This window comes from Pan troglodytes, chromosome 3 (assembly GCF_028858775.2).
Source record: "Pan troglodytes isolate AG18354 chromosome 3, NHGRI_mPanTro3-v2.0_pri, whole genome shotgun sequence".
In the NCBI taxonomy this organism is placed as follows: Eukaryota; Metazoa; Chordata; class Mammalia; order Primates; family Hominidae; genus Pan; species Pan troglodytes.
The window spans coordinates 121,300,929-121,315,806 of NC_072401.2; the positions used below are offsets into that span (position 1 = coordinate 121,300,929).

The 14,878-nt window shown below is 38.3% G+C and overlaps 1 long non-coding RNA gene across 1 annotated transcript in view; it reads left to right on the forward strand.

Annotated features, from left to right (window-relative positions):
* LOC134809807 (uncharacterized) overlaps nt 1-14,878 on the forward strand; it is a 509,671-nt gene that overhangs the window by 72,188 nt on the left and 422,605 nt on the right. The window contains exon 4 of the long non-coding RNA XR_010156343.1: nt 13,621-13,698. This is a non-coding gene — a long non-coding RNA (uncharacterized LOC134809807). The remainder of the gene's footprint in view (nt 1-13,620; nt 13,699-14,878) is intronic.

The following is a 14,878-nucleotide window of genomic DNA, read 5'->3' on the forward strand; positions in this document are numbered from 1 at the left end:
ATAGCTAACTTACGACTTGCAAAGATGCTTAAATAAGATATTGTGTATAAAAGTACTTACTGTGCTTCACACATTGTTGGAACACAATAAATGGTAGGAAAAATGTGTTCTCTTAGTTATGCCCCTGTATTAGTCCATTTTCATGCTCTTGGTAAAGACATACCCAAGACTGGGCAATTTACAAAAGAAAGAGGTTTAATTGGACTTAACTGCACATGGCTGGGGAGGCCTCACAATCATGGTAGAAGGCAAGGAGGAACAAGTCCCATCTTACATGGATGGCAGCAGGCAAAGAGAGAATGAGGAAGACGCAAATGGTTTTAATGATAAAACCATTAGATCTCGTGAGACTTATTCACTACCATGAGAACAGTAGAGGGGAAACTGCACCCACAATTCAATTATCTTCCACTGGGTCCCTCCCACAACACGTGGGAGGTATGGGAGTACAATTCAAAATGAGATTTGGGTGGGGACACAGAGCCAAATCATATTATTTCACCCATGGCCCCTGCCAAATCTCATGTCCTCACATTTCAAAACCTATCTTGCCTTCCCAACATCCCCCAAAGTCTCAACTCATTTTGGTGTTAACTCAAAAGTGCACAGTCCAAAATCTCATCTGAGACAAGGCAAGTCTCTTCCTCCTAGAAGCCTGTAAAATCAAAAGCAAGCTAGTTATTTCCTAGATACAATGGAGGTACAGACACTGGGTAAATACAACCAATCCAAATGGGAGACATTGACCAAAACAAAGGGGCTACAGGGCCCATACAAGTCCCAAATCCAGTGGGGCAATGAAATCTTAAAGCTCCAAAATGATCTCCTTTGACTCCATGTCTCATATCCAGGCCACACTGATGCAAGAGGTGGGTTCCCATGGTCTTGGACAGCTCTGCCCCTGTGGCTCTGCAGGGTACAGCCTCCCTTTTGGCTGCCATCATGGGCTGGCATTGAGTGTCTGTGGCTTTTCCAGGTGTATGGTGCAAGCTATCAGTTGTGGGTCTGGAGGACGGTGGCCCTCTTCTCACACCTCCACTAGGTGGTGCCCCAGGAGGGACTCTGTGTGGGGGCTCCAACCCCCATTTTCCTTCCACACTGCCCTAGCAGAGATTCTCCATGAGGACCCTGCCTCTGCAGCAAACTTCTGCCTGGGCATCCAGGCATTCCTATATATCTTCTGAAATCTAAGCAGAGGTTCCCAAATCCTAATGCTTGACTTCTGTGCACCCACAGACTCAACATCATGTGGAAGCTGCCAAGGCTAGGGGATTGCACCCTCTGAAGCCACAGCCCAGAGGCTCTACACTGGCCCCTTTCAGCCATGGATGGAGTGGCTGGGATGCAGGACACCAAGTCCCTAGGTTGCACACATCATGGGGACCCTGGGCCCAGCCCACAAAACCACTTTTTCTTCCTAGGCCTCCAGGCCTGTGATGGGAGGGGCTGCTGTGAAGACCTCTGACATGCCCTGGGGACATTTTCCCCATTGTCTTGGGGATTAACATTCAGCTCCTTGTCACTTATGTAAATTTCTGCAGCGGGGTTGAATTTCTCCTCAGAAAATGGGATTTTCATTTCTCTCAGATTGTCAGGCTGCAAATTTTCCAAACTTTTATGCTCTCTTTCCCTTTTAAAACTGAATGCCTTTAGCAGCATCAAAGTCACGTCTTGAATGCTTTGCTGCTTAGATGAGATACCCTAAATCATCTATCTCAAGTTCAAAGTTCCAAAAATCTCTAGGGCAGGGGCAAAATGCTGCCAGTCTCTTTGCTAAAACATAAGTCACCTTTGCTCCAGTTCCCAACAAGTTCCCCATCTTCTGAGACCGCCTCAGCCTGGACCTTATTGTCCATATTGCTATCAGGCTTTTGGTCAAAGCCATTCAACAAGTTTCTAGGAAGTTCCAAACTTTCCCACATTTTTCTCTCTTCTTCTGAGCCCTCCAGACTCTTCCAACCTCTGCCTGTTACCCAGTTCCAAAGTTGCTTCCACATTTTCAGGTATCTTTTCAGCAATGCCCCACTCTATAGGTACCAATTTACTGGAATAATCCATTTTTATGCTGCTGATAAAGACATACCGGAGACTGGGCAATTTACATAAGAAAGAGGTTAACTTGAACTTGCCACTTGGCTGGAGAAGCCTCACAATCTTGGTGGAAGGCTAGCAGGAGCAAGTTCCATCTTACATGCATGGCAGCAGGCAAAGAGAGAATGAGGAAGATGCAAAAGCAGAAACTCCTGATAAAACTGTCAGATCTCGTCATCATACTACCACAAGAACAGTATGGGGGAAACCACACCCACGATTCAACTATCTCCCACCAGGTCCCTCCCATAACATGTGGGAATTATGGGAGTATAATTCAAAATGATATTTGGGTGGGGACACAGAGCCAAACCATATCAGCCTCCCAGGTCCCATTTACCAGTTCAATGCTTGTGATTAATTGTTCAAAATCATGGAAGAACAATATACAAATAGTTTACTTTTGATGACTAATTAGCATGCTGCCCATTAACACATGTTCTGTGGTATAAAATGTTACTCTGATATGTGTATATCTTATTTAGTTACTGAGCTGACTCACATGGCCACCAGAGCTTTTGCTGTTGTAATGTGACTGTGAACCTACTCACTACTTGAAACAATGGGAGAGGAGCTGGGCAGAAACAGGCACTGGAAACTTCAGTAAGTGCATGAAGTCAGTCTGGGAAGTCAGGGTTGATATGGAGCTTGCTGGTAACACCAGGTGGGAAGATCATGGCCCAGTCATCCAGGGGCAGGGGCACAAAGATTAGGGCTTATCTAGAGAAGAAAGGAGTTGGGGCCACCACAGTAATAAGTAGGGGAAGAAGAAGGGTTGGCTGTCCATGGAAGGTGGACAGCAAGACAAAAGATGTTCCTGTTGGAAAAAGAGAAAAGTCACCCTGCACCCTGGTTAAATATCTCTGGTTCTGAACCTAACCATATGTACTGGAGGGCAAGATAACCTCTCTATTACATTTTTATTTAAAATATTATGCACAGATCATGGAATCAGCATTTTATCCCCATTTTACAGATAGATAAATACACTGAGTCACAAAGTTAGTAGTTTATTATTTTAAAAATAATGTATTAAGATAGAATCCATCTCAGAATTAAATCTTTTCATTATCATTCTTTATTTTTCTTACTATATATTTTTTTCTTAAAGCTGTTACCATTAACCTTGCTAGAACTACAGTGCATCTCTAAACATGTGCTTGCCTCCCAGCAGAAAGGCTGTAAAATGATTAACAACTATGTTCAAATATATAGACAGTTTTTAGAGAGAAAAATGACTTTTTTTCATTTGTTCCACCAAAAGCAACATGAAAGGAATATCAAGTTCAAGGAAATATTTAGGCTAGAAATCACACAAACACACACAGACACACACACTTAGCTACTAGCTAATATAATAAGTTTTGTAGGGGTAGTAAGAATTGTTTTCCTGGAATTTTTAGAGATTTCACAGATAATTATAGGAATAGTCATTACCTAAAATTAAATTAATAGTGCCACTGAAAAATATGATTTGGATACTTCAGGTAACTTTAGTTTGTGCTTCTACCCAGTCCACAAGAATATTTGAAGACTGTCTGCCTGCCTAGCATTATTATACATTATACATTATTATACATTGATACATTTTGTCAGACAATATATTTATTGACTTACAAATGTAACTAAGCAGATATGATATAAAAGAATCCTTTACTTTTGGCTAATTAGAAAGTACATTTCTGGTGTTCCTACAGTACAGAAGCTACCTAGGGGTTGATACAGACAGGAGACAGGGAAATATTGGGTAGAAGAAGGTGATTCCCTGGCAAAGGTCCCACCCTCAAGCCTGGATACTCACGGCCTTAAATGGGAATGGGCATTTCTGTTTTAGCACCCAAAAGTTGCATTTTGGCCCACCATGCCCCCCTATCCTAGATCCATATAAACCCCAAACCCCCAGCCCCAGAGAGAGATGAAGAGACAAACAGAAGAGCAGAATGACAGCAGAGTGGTGTGGTAGAGAGAAGAGAAGGAGCATCTGGACACCAAGAGGAATTCAGCTGGGGACAGTTGGTGAGGAGATTGACCGCTGGGTGGCCAAACCCTAGGGGAAGATTATTTTCCTACTCCATCCCTCTTCCAGCTCTCCATCCATCCCACTGAGAGCCACCTCCACCACTCAATAAAACTCCCACATTCACCATCCTTCAAGTCCATGTGTGACCCCATTCTTTCAGAATGCTGGACAAGAGCTCAGGATACAGAAAGCTGTCACACTGGCCCTCTGCCCTTGCAAAAAGGTCCATTGAGCTGGTTAACACTTGTATTAGTCTGTTCTCACACTGCTGATAAAGACATACCTGAGACTGGGCAATTTACAAAAGAAAGAGGTTTAATGGACTCACAGTTCCACATGGCTGGGAAGGCCTCACAATCATGGCAGAAGGTGAAAGGCATGTCTCACATGGCGGCAGACAAGAGAAGAGAGCTTGGGCAGGACAACTACCCTTTATAAAACCATCATATCTTCTGAGACTTATTCACTATTATGAAAATAGCGTGGGAAAGACCTGCCCCCATGATTCAATTATCTCCCACTGGGTCCCTGCCACAACACGTGGGAATTATGGGAGCTACAATTCAAGATGAGATTTGGGTGTTGACACAGCCAAACCATATCAACACTTAAGCCGTGCACTCTTTTAGTCTACAGGCTAAAAGAGTGCATTGTAACACACGCCCACTTGGGTTCCTGCATCTGTCCATCTGTGTGCTCCCCCTCCAGTAAGGGGTTTGAGCAGTGGCAGTGACCAAACAGATGAGCCACACCCCTGTCACATGTCCTGCGATGGGGGTCAGAGAACTATCCCATTTCAGTGTGATTTCTGATGATCAAGAAATTTCTTTACAAAACAGAGGATGGAAAGGATGTGGCCGAGAACACAGGTTCCAAGTCAAACAGCCTTGGTTTACTACTAATTAAATATGACCTTGAGGAAGTCACTTAGTATTTCCTACCTTGGTTTTCCCATCTGTGCAGTGGGAATAATAATAATGGTCCTTCCTTCTAGGAACGGCATGAGTTATACATGAGAGAATATACGTAAAATTGGTAATTATCTGTAGTATATACTTGGTATTATAACTAATTATAGATAGAATTACTTAAAATTACTTGGCATAAAGTACTCAGTATTTGGCTGTTTTCATGACCGCTGTTAACTGACTTGCTACCCTTGGGCAAGACACTTAATTTTTCTGAGTTGTCATTTGCCATGTGTAAAATGCTGACAAATCCCTGCTTTGTAAGTTTGCTGGTTGGAGTCTACAAGCTTCTAGCTCATAGTTTATGATTAATATTACATTTTTCTTATTTATGCTCTTTTTGACCTTTATTGCCTTTTCTATTTCACATTATTACTATTATTTTAAAAAACTAAAGTCATTGTCTTTCAGCAGTAATGTTTCTAAATTTGAAGGGTTTGCCCAAAATGAGTGATATATGCATCAATCGTCCCGACTCAATTAGTGACTGAAATACTTCCTTCCGTACCAGCACTATCACTCTGAGGGATGTGGGGCTAACAAGAACCACCTCTTTTTGGGTGATTGGCAGGGAACCTGTAATCCAGGGGTCAATTCCCATGGGGCCTTGCACAATTGACACTACAGGCTGGCTCCTTTTGCTGAATAATCCACAGATGGGCTTCAGAGGCTGCTCCCTTCTGTAGATGAGGAGCTGTGCATGTCAACAGTAGCCTAGGGCTTTGTTCTACAGGGCCTTTGGCTAGCCATCTCAGGGGCTCTCCTGGCACATTACAAGAGATCTCTCCTCTCCTTGCAGATCTCATCCTGCCTTTCCTGGACCCCTGCCCTCCAAGGCCAGTCCTCACCTGTTCTGTCCACCTCACGAGATTCAAGTGTCAGGGTATCTGCCTTTATCTCCATTTTCTCACCGGCCTTTATTATGGCATACAACTCATGCTCTGTTCACCGCAGGGACTTTCCCTGTAAAAGCTCAGTTTGTAAAACTTCTTCTTTGACATCTTGAAAGACCCGAAGCTCCTGTAGGAAATGGAAATACCACTGCGTATTCAGCAAACAGCCATGAGGTGCAAGAAAGAAAGGAAAACCCAACACTGAAGGTGAATATTCCAGGAACTTCTCTCATCACTTACATGGGGCCACAGTGTTGCTTTATTGTCCTCTAAATGTGTGGTGCCTGAGTCACCGCACCTACTTCACCATCATACCTGATCTTTAGGAATCTCATCAGTTCTGCATTTTAGAAAGCTCTGTAAGCATACTTGGGCCCAAGCTTTATCTGTGCTTCCAAGAACATAATAAAATTGCCTATAATATCTTGGTTCAAGAAATTGAGAAAGCTTCCAACCCCACTGGAAACAAGAAAAATATATTTTTTAAAAAGAAAGTAAGAAAGCTGTTCACATCATTTGGCCTGTAACTCCTATTTCTAACTATATGTTGAATGTCTACTATGTGCTAGGCTCTGTAAAAATGATAGTTGATATTAGTGGCTCCTGTGAGCTCTGAGTACATTGTCTTATTTAATCCCTGTAATAAACCCAGTGAGTGGGCATGATTACTACCACCATTCTACAGGTGAGGAAACTGGAACTTGCGTGGGTTAAACAGAAGGAGGGGGCAGGATTGGGCCTGGAAGGCAGGCCTGCCTGTTAGAAGGCAAATATTCTGTGTTTGACCACCCTGCTCTACCATCTTATTTAACTAGAAGCTGCCTTCTTGGAAATTTTAACTATTTATTAGAAGCCTCTGATGAGAAAGAATGCAAGAAAGGCCCTGACAGCTGTACGCATTCACATAAAATGGTTCATGTTTTATATAAAAAGAACAGCCTCTTATCCCATCACTCCTATAGGCTTAATTTTCTGATTATCCAAACACAGGCAAGGTTACAAAATGTCAAGTTAGAGGATTGGGGACAAAGATGTTGCTAGAAGTAAGCACTCAAGGAGAGTGGCAACAGGGACAAGTGGTAGTGACAGTGAGGGTGAAAGACAGAGATTCCACCAACAAAACAAAGCACAACATCAGAGCACATCCACGACAGCGGGGACCTCATCCGACCTATATGCCACTGAACACCCAGCACTCAGGAGAACACGTCTTTGTTGACAAGATGAACAAATGAAAACACTGCAGAATGCTGAGGCTTTCTGGCATGAAGAAAATCATTTCTCAAAGAATATTGCTTGCAACAGTAGGCCCCAATATGTTTTTAGGAAAAAAATGAAGAATTGTGTGGTCTAGTTAGTTATGTATACATTTCATGTTGTATTCCAATCTGTCATTTTTGCCATGCAACTAACTCTGAAACTATCCCTCAATTGAGAAATCTGTTCAGTTTGTTTTTGTCCCATGTTGTCCTTTTGATCAGAAAATCTTTTTCATATAACACCTGAAAATGTGCTTGGAAGCTGTATTTTGAGAAAGACAAAAGCACACTTCTGAATGCTGGTGCAGGGCCAGCAGTTGTACATCTTTGATGTGCTTGAGGGTTCTACTATTTTAGAGCTAGTTCAGAAAAAATGAACGGACTGTGTAATTTATGTTAGAAGCCAAGCGTATGACAGAAATTTTAAAAAGATATCCAGTAAGACAAAGAAAAAATTGTGTTTTGGTACTTAAAATGTTAACATTTTATAAATCTGGAAAAATGCCTCTGACAGTCTTCCCCTCTTGGTCCTGGCCCCCGCAGGCTGGCCTGTATGGATGACATTGGCTGGCTTCCTTGATTTCTAGCTGCTTGTGAGGGGCCTGGTAGGAGATCCCCAGGGGGGCAACTATGAAGTCAGGGTCTAAATGCCCTGCCTCCTTCCCTGCCCATTCGCTTTGGGTTGGTTACCTCTTCCCACATGACTTGCTCTTTCTGGGTTCCAGTAACACCCACTCCCTTTGTCCTTTTTGATGGACACAGCCTCAATACTGGTAGCCTGAGAAATTGCACTCTTCTCTATGGCCAGCTCATACTTTTAAAAATAGTTCTTTCAATTAAATCCTCTTTGAATTATCCTAATTGAGTGTATCACTCATTTCCTATGTATTATTTATCTTCTTTGTGAGTGAGCAGTTGGTTATTTGGAATATGTCTGTATAACACTAATATGATTTGCAGTTACCCTGATAATTTACTTAACTGGATAAATACTATTTTGTTTTAAATTTCCTAAAGGAAAACTTTTTTTTTTTTTTCTCTAGAGAGTTCAGGGTCAACTCTGACAGTAGAATATAATGGTTAGATTAGGTGCAGAGACTCTGGGATGAAAATGGTTGGGTTTTAATTTTAGTTCTGTCTCCATTAATTGTGTGACCCCAGGCAAGTCATTTAACCTCTCAAGTACTCAGTTTATCAGTAAAGGACGGATAATAATAGTAGGTGACCTAAAGATTGTAATGAACATTTTAAAAGTCAATATTTAAAAAGCACTTAAAACAGTGCCTGGCACATATTAAATGGTAAGTATTTGCATAATAGACATTATGATTTTATTGAGTGCCTATTGTGTTCTGAGAAGTATGTTAAATACTTTTTAATGTTTTATTCCATTCACTTCTCAGAACAATCTTGTTAAGTAGGTATATTCATTTAATAGAATAAATTGAAAGTCAGAGTAATTAAATAATTTGCCCCAAACCACATGGTAACTAAACAGTAAGGTTGAGCTTTGAAGGCAGATTGGAATGATATCTTTATTAAATTAAATTACACACACAAAGACAGAATGTATATGTACAAATATATACCCAGACATTACATACTATATATGATACTTAATATATAATATTGAAATTTACAGAATTACTGTGCCTGGCATATCATAGACGCCCAGTAAATGTTGCTTCATCTCACTCCTAAATCCCACTTTAACACACTGATTCTGTCTTATATGTAAAGGAGTAAAATGAATTTTCTAGATGTTCTGTGAGTATAAACTGGAGAGAAAAAGGATGTAACTTACCTGTACCACCTAACCTGTCCCTTCTTCCCACTGCCCCAACATAATAAAAGCATTAAATTAACAACATATTTGAAGATATACAAAATTTGGATTGTTTGAAACATACTAAGGCGTTAACTTAGAAAGCCATGGAGGGCTGTGATTGCTGCAGTGGATGAGTCCCAGATAACGAGATCAAAGGTGATCAGGAGTCTAGCCAGATGTCTCACTAAAGGGCTCTGCCTGTTTTCAAAGTAACTGATGGATGATGAGAGAGGTTCCATTGGAATGCTTTTGAATGCTGTACATGAATGTCATAAATGTTAGAAGTTTTGTCAATGAATCAAATGGCTTTTGGGCAACAACACTTTGTTAAAGCACTGTTCACTTAAAACATTATCTGATTTTATACAAATGTAACTAGGAATTCAATCAGAAGGGACGTTTTCTCGAAACCATCATAAAACTTATCCATACCACTATTATGCCAGTGTTCCATACAGAATTTGAAAATATCATTTGAGTTAAGAATTTAAAAAATTCCCAAGTATTATTACTTTGTTAATTATCAAAGTAACTTTGTTAATTGCAAATGTCATAGGCAGAAGTTAGATTTAAATAAAGGTCCTTCTAGCTTCAAAATTCATGTGTTTTCTTCTGTACATATATTGCCTCCAACTTCAGATATGCATATATATTTTATTTCTTTAATGCTATCAAAGTGACTAGCTCATTAATCTGTAAGTTTTGCGCTGGAACATCTAGGGTAGTATTTACTAGCCAAACGTTACCCATTCCAATATTTATTAGTTACTCTTATCCTTTCCCTTAGAAGTTATTTATTTATTTATCTAAAGATTTGCCTTCTTTAGTCTAGAGAATCTAACATGATCCCCAGCTTTTTTTTTTTTAATTAGAAGGGCTTTTCTTCTTAATAAACAGGAAGAAAACAAGAAAAACAACTTTTGTTTTTCACCTTCTTCATTGTCTCACTGAAAAATGTCTTTGGAATCTACATTTTATTTTTCTTTTTGGTTTCTGGAGTAAATGTGTTCATTGTAATTTCAGGAGTGGTGATATTATTATAGCAGTTAAACTTCCTGATTCTGTGACTTCTGGCTTTGTTCTAATTGGTCTTATTCTTAAACAAAATTCAGCAAGTATAATTTTTTTTTGTTCCATACAGTTATTACTGTTTTAAAATCATTAGTGGAATCATTATGTTACATGGCTTTATATGGCTTTTACTATACTTTTTTTTTTTCTGGGACTAGGAGCTCATTCAACTACATCTTCCAAAGAGACCAATTATTGATTCAACTTTGGTACCCAAATGATATTGAAAAGCAGATGAGAAAACCTTCTTCTGTTTGCTTTCAAATTCTCCCTAGGAACAGAATCTCTGACCCACAGGCTGTGGTATTCCTGGTCACCTTGAAGTCTATCTTTAAGAACTGACAGAATTATATAATAGTTTCCAAAGCAATGTGGATTTACACACCAGCAAGTCATTTGCCTAAACTCAAGATAAGTGGCAACACCAGTATCAAAGGGGAAGGCAGGAGCCCTTGTCCTGTGAACCATGACCCAAATGCTAGCTAAGGATAACTTACACATTTGAATGTTGGGTAGTTTCTTTCTGTAGAGGGCCTGGGTCTTCGGCTCAGTTCCAAGTAGGCAGTTTTATCCCATTGACAGATAAAAGCATTTGGTAATTTATCAGTGGTAACCTTGGCATTTTATGGTATGGAAAGTGCCAAGTTTTCTTAGACTTATTATATGCTATTGTTGTTTTAGAATGTTATGTATTCTTTTTCTTTTAGATAATTTCTCTCCTTCTCAGAGACTCTGTCTTACCTTGAGATATTTAGTTGATTTTTGGAAAGTCAGAAAGTATCTCTGAGGAATGATTTTATTAGAAAGGTCAACCATTTGATCACACCTCTAAAGAGTGTGGCAGAAAAAGGATGTTTCTTCCAAGTAGAAGGACACTCCATAAATGAACCTATGCACATCAGAGGGAACATGTCATATCATTCCTTTTCAAATGATAAACAGCGAATTGTTAGAAAACTTACATGTCAAATGTGCAAACAATTGGGCAAAAACTAGAGTCTCAGAGAGTAAAAGCAATTACCTGGATCAAAAAAGAATTCAGACTGGGGCATGTAAGAATTTTAATGACAATGACACAATAATCATTGCTGACAGTAGCTTCAATCATTAGATGCTATTTTTCTTCATCCAAACAACATGGTATAGTGTTTAAGTGGGTAGACTTTAAACCCAGGTCATCTGGGCTTGAATCCTAGCTGAGCCGTCTTAGAGCCATGTGTCCTTGGGTCATTTACTTATTCTCCCTAGTACTCGGTTCTCCCATATTTAAATAAGGGGTAGTAATACAACTTACCTCACAAAAATGTTATGAAGTTAAATGAGTTATTTAACAGTACTTAGGACTAAGTTTTGCACAAAGTAAGTGCTTTTTAAATGCTTGTTAGGTTAATACCATAATATCAATGCATTTATAATGTTTGCTGGGCTACTGTGTTCAAAGATACTGTACTGCAGCATTGTCCCTGCCTACAAGGGATGTTTAGTCAGGAAAACTTGATGGCATTCCAATATGGGAAGACGGATCCTAAATATATGCTCTTGTGGACAGTGATTTGTAAAATTTTAAAGTTTAATTTTATTTTAACTAGAAAATATGAAATGCTTACTTTTTATTGTTAATTCCCTAAGAGCATATACTTCCCTTTACATATATATGTGTGTGTGTGTGTGTGTGTGTGTGTGTGTGTGTGTATAAATACTTCACAGGACATAACAAAGAATTAGACGCAAAGGTAGGAGCCATCAGTACTTGTTTTTAAAAATGAATTAACATTTATTCAGGTAGATATCAAGTTACTTCATTTTATCTTGTAATTGGACTAAATGTAGCCCTTGGTTATATAGACATGGCCTTTGAGTTTCAAATATCATCATTTGTTGAACTGTTCATGTAAAATTGTCACTATAGTTTATTTTATAGGGATTTATTAAAAACTAAAATCAAAATGCTATATTTATACTAGCTATAAATATAATAAAATGTAAATTTATTAATGTCATATTTAAATAATCCATATTTATAAAATCATATTTTAAGAATTATAATTCTGTCGGGTGCGGTGGCTCACGCCTGTAATCTCAGCACTTTGGGAGGTCGAGGTAGGTGGATCACCTGAGGTCAGGAGTTCAAGACCAGCCTGGCCAACATGGTGAAACCCCATCTCTACTAAAAATACAAAAATTACCTGGGTGTGGCGGTATGTGCCTGTAATCCCAGCTACTCGGGGAGCTAAGTCACTTGAACTCAGGAGGTGGAGGTTGCAGTGAGCTGATATTTTGCCACTGCACTCCAGCCTGAGTGACAGACTGAGACTCTGTCTCAAAAAAAAAAAATTATAATTCGATCAGGCTTCAGCATAAGAAATTGAGTATTCACCTAACAGCAGTAAAATTAAAAGGGAAAATTTCCAAGATTATTTCAAAAGACAGACAAAATAAATTTAAAATGGAAGCAATTTACTCTTAAGGCTCACATTTAAATATCCTGTATTTGTAAAATATTTGAATTGGAATTCTATCAAGCTATATCTGAATAATGGTCTAATCACTTAATAGTAATGAAACTAAAAGAAAAACACAAAATTTCTTTAGAAAAGAAACAATAAAATGTTGCTGTGGTTCAGAATCTTCCAAAATAGGCTCATTGGAGGGCTGGATTCTTCTACAGAGTGGGGGGATGGGGGAATACCCAGTGCTTGGGTATAAAGACATTTCTCTTTGCTAAAGGAAAATATGTTAGGCCAGGAGTATCTCTCAATGATGAGTCTTCTTTGGGATGCCCGTATTATCTTGTGTAGAATGGAGAGGTAGAAAAGAAAGTTCTCTTCCTATGAACTGCCCCCTGGAGCTCTTCTTTCTCATGTGACTTCTGACCGGGGTAAGAGGCAGAGGAAGAAAGACTGGCCCTGAATTAGGTGTACATAAGTTGTTGAGATCATCCTTTGGGTCATTTCTACTGGATTCAATTTTTGAAGATGTCCAATCCTAAGGGTTAATAAAAGACAGTAAATTTTGGTTTCTGCTGGTCTAGGGAGAGTATGCCAAGCTAGACACAGTAGGATAAATTGCATAAGGCTTCTGTGGAGAAATTGTTGGAAAATATAGCAACTCGATGAAGGAACCATTTTCCTATGATTCTAGATCCATTGAGGTAACGTTTTCAATATATTCAGACACTCAGTCCTTCAACTATCACAGCTTAATGCTACTGCTTTCTTGGTGGACTGATAATCCAGAATATAACTTGGTGGTCCTCTCCCACTTTTGACCTATGCCCTGTTTTAAGCAAGGAATTACATTTAAGCTCCACCCCATTGAATTTTTTTCTGTCATATGTATTTTCTTTTCTTATTTTATTGAGTTTTCTCTTGGCCAGTAGAGCTTTTGATCAATTACTGTGAACACTTTTCCCCCATGGGAAACCATTTGCCTTTAATAAGAGTAACTTCTTTTTAATTTTTCTGTTAAAATGTTTGCTTGTTTTCTATAGGTGTGCATCATTTCACAATTATTGGCAATGGTTCAATGGTTTCATCTGCTTTGAATGGTTTCTTCTCTTCATTAAGAGGTAAATTCTCAATTTATTGAATATGGCCATATATGTTATTTACTTCATTTTTTCAGTGAAGGTCAATAATGTCTTTAAGTTTTTTGGTGAAGATTTCAGATATCACTTTCAAATTGTGCATTTTTTATTTTCAATGAAGTTTTTAAAATTTAAAAATTTTAAAATCTTAGTTTGGAGAATTTAAATTTGATCTGTAAATTTATTATATATAATAGAAACATGCTTGAGAAGGTGAATATTATAAAATAATAATTTTAATAATTGCTGATTTTTCAAAGAAAATATCTGGAGTATATAGAACTTTTCTAAACCAGTCTTATATTTTTCCCCTGAAGACCTGTTATAAATATGTAGCTGGAGACACTTTCCCAAATGTAAACAAGGTTTGAATACTTTTCCTAAAGTCTGCTGTTGTAAACATTGTCTATGTTTAATAACATTAAAATATTATGATATAAACATTGTACATGTTTAATAATATTAAAATATGATATAAACATTGTCTATGTCTAATAATATTAAAATGTTATTAACATCACCGTGAACATTCAATATGCAACTTTATCTTTCCATCTTTGGCACCTGAGGAAACAAGTAGGTTTCCTTTCTTGGTGTGTGTAATGTGACATATACCTGCCATTGGACTACTGTCACAAAGTTACCAACTTAAGCCAATAGTTTTCCCTTCCTCTTTTGCAAAGTAGTTGATTATTAGGGAATTGATCTCAAATGACTTAAGTTTAAAGCTTTGTGGAATAGCTCTGTGTGTATGTGTGTGGTTGTGTGTGGTGTGTATTTGGGGAAAAGCTTATTAATATCTCTGTTATTGATCTCACTGTCAATTGATGTGCTTACTCAACTGAATTGTGGCAATCTTATTATCTGTTGCTACATGTGCTGTGAGAATGCAAAGATTTGCTTATCAAAACCTGGCTTGTCATAAGATTAACTTTTTGTTTCTATTCAAATATAAAGATGGCAACAATGAAACACTCTTGTAAAATTATCTTTTTTTCTACTGTATTTCATTATGGGGAAAGAAAAATTTTAAAGGCATTTTTCAAAAGACTATAATATATTTCACCTAAATAAATTCCTCTCTTTAAAAACATGTATATATAGCATATGTATTTGTGTATAAGCAGAAGTTTTGTTTATGTCTGTGTATACAAGATACTTA